General features: G+C 32.7%; 1 long non-coding RNA gene across 1 annotated transcript; it reads left to right on the forward strand.

The window, feature by feature from the left end:
• Window positions 1–948: 948 nt before the first annotated feature.
• LOC116026269 lies at window positions 949–1,768 on the forward strand. Its single transcript, XR_004099802.1, has 2 exons — window positions 949–1,144; window positions 1,424–1,768. It is a non-coding gene; the product is annotated as an uncharacterized LOC116026269 (long non-coding RNA).
• Window positions 1,769–4,783: the final 3,015 nt, after the last annotated feature.

Genomic DNA, 4,783 nt, shown 5'->3' on the forward strand with positions numbered 1-4,783 from the left:
CAGGTTGATGTGTTGTTATAACTGCCAGAATATTTCCTCCAAACATAAGAACAAAACTGAAGATCAAATTTAAGTTCTGTGAGATTGGACCAACAATCTCTCCAAATAGTAGACAAAATTGCAGTTCTAGCCGCTTCTTGAATCGGCAATAATCCCATAATATTGTCAAGTATTTATGTCGGAAGTTGACTGATTCTATCTTTCCTCCTCCCCGACATCATTTATATCACTTCAACATATGCAAATTAAAGAACAAACAAAATTTAAATTAAAACAAAATCCTAAAATCCGCCCAGCCAATTGCAGAGAAGAAAACGCAAATAAATCATATGTCGAAATCAATTTCAATCACACTGTGAACATATATTGAACATTAAACCCTAAAGATTCAAACATACACACAGGGGAACGCAGCAGATTGGGATTGAGAAGAGCTTGTGATCGGAACGGCGAAACAGAGAGAGGCGGCTAGCGGCGATTCGTTTGTGTTGGGAGAGGTTTGCTACTCTTTTATGCTCAAACCTAAAAAATAAATGTTAACATATTATTGGTGAATAAAAGAAAAAATTGTAATTTATTTCCATAAAGTATAGGTGAATTATAAATGTCCCCTTTAATTTTAAATGGTATAAATATTTTACCTAAATTGTCAAAATGTGACAATATATTTTTATTATATGTTGTAATTTATGCCCCTCAAGAGTAGGGGTGTAAAATCAAATAATTTTGATTCGATTCGTGATTCGAATTCGAATATCTCGATTCGAATTCGAATATCTCGATTCGAATTCGAATAATTCGAATACATATTTTGATTCGAATGTTTTTCGAATTCGAATACGAATCAGAATATATTTGATTCGAATAGTATTCGAATATTCGAATATATATATATATATATAATATTATTTTATACTCCATATTATATCTTTACTTCTAATTTCTACTGTAGGCTGTAGCCCTAAGACTGGCCTTCCATTCTTCCACTCTTCCCCTCTTCGGACCACCGAGAAATCGCAGATCCGTAGACGGTACTCACGGCAGACCACCTGGGCGACTTCCAGCAAGCAAGCTAGTCTAAGACTCTAAGCAAAGCTTGTCTGCAACTCTGACCTAGGCAACCTGCGAGTCTACGACGAAGAAGGTAAATTTTCCCCTCTAAAATTTCCTGCGATGAAGCTGGTCTGTTGGATCTGTTGGATAAATAGTATTGGAATAAAATTTCCTCTTGATTTGTTAGATAGAATACGCACAGCCGCCACTGCACAGGACAACAGAGGACTCCAAGAATATATTTTACTCACGATAGACTTATAGTTAGTGGTGTTTGGTTTTGCTTGTATGTTCTATGAATGCTTTTATAGTGAATTGGGATTGTTTATTTATCGCTGCTATTTACATCTTTTTTTTTTTGTTTGGACAGATTTGCATCATCTTTTTATTGATCTTCAATTTCAAGATACTTGGTGACCTTTTCAATGCTTTGGTGCTTGAATAAGAGAGCAATATTTGGAGGCAGTAGAGGAGCTGAGGGCTGGGTTCAGATTTGTTTGGGACACAGGGTAGGGGCTTGGCTTTGTTTATTTGTTCATTTGAAGGGGAAAGAGGATGAAGAGTAGGACAGATTCCATTATTGTTGCATTTTTTAATGCAAATTTGTTACGTAAATTATGAATTGATTGCTTATTTATTTTGATGTTCCGTTATTAGTCTTTGATGTAAAAATTTTACATATAGTTTTATAATATAAAATTTTATGTTATTTAAATTTAAATTTTTATTACATTTTATTTAATTTTTGGAGAATTTGAAAAGAAAAATTGAGTTAGGCATTTCGAACTCGAATATTCGAGTCGAATCGAATATATTCGAATAATGTGATCGAATCGAATACGAATCAAATTTAAGATTCGAATATTAATCGAATACGAATTCGAATACTTATCAATATAGTCGAATTCGAATCGAATAGTGAGATATTTGACTCGATTCGATTCGTTTACATCCCTACTCAAGAGTGGCAACATATGACCACATTTTGACAATTCATAGTGTGTTTGGTTGGGACTCACTTAGGAGGAAGGAATTATGGAGGAAAAAATTGCAATTTGATAGAAATAAAATAGGAATTCAAATTACATTATTTGGTAGGGAGGAATAGAATTACTAGCAATGAGAAGGAAAGAAGCGGTGTAAAGAATGCCCTCCATTAGGATAGACAAATTATTGTGTGGACCATGAATACAAGATACACTTTTATCATACTAAAAGTACATTATTGTTGTGCTGAAGGTACATTATTTCATACTATATATAAAATAATGTACTTTTAATATTTAAATAGTGTACCCTAAAATAATATACTTTATGTACAAGAATAGTGTACTTTTAATATATTAAAAATGTACTTTTTATTTATGGTCCACATAGCTGTGTGGACCATGGTCCATGCAATAATAATTAATTAGGATAGGGGTAGACTCAAGAATGCCTTTTCAGGCATTGGACATACTGGACTTTTGAGCCCATGCAAAAGGGTCACAGTAGTTATGCCGTGGACTTGTTTCACAATTTAAAAAAAAAATAAAAAAATTAACGGCCCCTCATCGCAACAGAACACAAACTCTACATTCACAAACCCTATACTCCACATTCACAATTTGAAAACTCCACATTCACACATTACAGGGCTATATGTTTAGTAACTATATTACCACTGTTATGCATTCACACATTCAAAACTCAATATTCACATGTCCTATATTCCATATTCACAACTTAGGAACTCCACATTCACACATTACAAGGCTACAAGTTGCTAGAACTCTGTTAACTCTAGTACAGATTCACACATTCATAACTCTACATTCACAAATTCTATACTCCATATTCACAATTTGAAACCTCCACATTCACACATTTCAGGGTTATATGTTTAGTAATTTATATATATATATATATATATATATATATATATATATATATATATATATATATATATATATATATATAGTGAAACGACGTCGTATTGGACCTAGGTCCACCTTGCAAGGTAGACCTGGGTCCACGGCAAATTTGCGGAAGGGTCACAGCTTCCATTAGTATACTTAGCTTTAAAGACTTTAACCCATAGACAATCTTCATCATTAAGTAGTCTCCAGCCAAGCTTGGAAAGAAGGGCTTGGTTCATAAGATCAAGATTTCGAATGTCTAGGCCTCCATTTTCTTTACTCTGTGTAACCGTCTGCCATCCAATTAAACTACATTTTCTTTTCCCTTCGGCAACTCCCATTAGGAAGTTCCGGGACTGTCTTTCTAACCGCGATATAATTCCCTGTGGAAGGAGCGTCGATTGCATAGTATAATTTGGGATAGCCGATAATACGGATTGAATTAAGAGCAGCTCTACCTACCAGTGAGAGTGTCTTCCTTTTCCAGCCGACAAGTCTGGCTTGAACTCTGGCAATCAAACCTGAGTATGAGTCTTGTTTTTAACCTCCCATGAATTGAAGGCACTTTATATTTTTATTTTTATTTTTTGGTATAGAGTAAACATTTTCATACATTATATTTTTTAAAAATAATTTTATGTTGCACTTTTGTATTAAAACTTAAGAAATTCATGTTATATTAAATTTATACTTTGTCAGAAATTATACTTATTACAAAATACATTAATTTGTCAAATTTTAGAGATTTTAAGATAGTATTTATGCATAATTTGGTACAATTGTCACATATTTTTTCACAAAGTTTTTAGGCTTTCCATATAATTATCACAAAATATATTTAGCTTTATTTTCAGAAAAATAAAAATGGTGGAGTGGGTAGTAATGTAGTATACAAGCTACTTAGGTTTGGAACCATTGTATTTAATACTCCGTATAAAATTGCTATAAAACAATTATATTTGAACCTTTAATTTTTTAAATTTAATACAAAACATTCAATTCGTGGAGTTCCACGCTAACCATTACACAATACAAAACTTACGTACTAAGACAACAGCACAAAATTAAGATTTCTTTATGTAAAAAGATTTTTGCTTTTGTAGAAGCACGAGAGAAACGTAAAAGTCCCTACATAATTTTAAATTGTTCATCAAAGCAAATCCGACCTCAAACAAAGACAATATTCTCAATTCCTGGAAAGCAAGCGTGTAGATGGGTTTCATATCAAAACCAAAGATCGAACCCTTAATATTTGGTTTAATAAGAATGGATTAATTTCTTCCACTCAACCAGACTCTCCAAGTTGTAGAAGAAACTATATTAATGCAATAAGAACTAAGAACACACCCTCTATACCTATTACACTATCAGCATCCAACATCATCTAAGAGAAAATCTAGAAATGTTGTATTGTCCGCGGATGGAGAGATATTTGGTACAGTCTTACACGACTCAAGTTTGATGATTTCTTCTTTGACTACACTTACGATTATGACTATGATGGTAATGTGTGGTCATTTGTTGGGTTTTATGTAATCAACAGAAAAAGGGGAAGAAAGAAGCAATCCGGAAAATGTCTTCCCAAAAAAAAAAAGGGAAGTCATTTTCCACAAAATATTGACTCAATTTTCCCCCTCCTTTCCAAACACCAAAAACCCAGAAAATGATTTCCGGAAATCATTTTTCAGGTTTCCAAACACATCCTTATATGAAAATGCTTTAGTGACTAGTAATGGGCCTATGTAAGCCACGAATTTTTTATTTTAACTATCAAACACCTTAACATTAACCAAAAAAAAAAAAAAAAAAAAAAAAAAAAAAAAAAAAAAAAA

This window comes from Ipomoea triloba, chromosome 7, assembly GCF_003576645.1.
Source record: "Ipomoea triloba cultivar NCNSP0323 chromosome 7, ASM357664v1".
In the NCBI taxonomy this organism is placed as follows: Eukaryota; Viridiplantae; Streptophyta; class Magnoliopsida; order Solanales; family Convolvulaceae; genus Ipomoea; species Ipomoea triloba.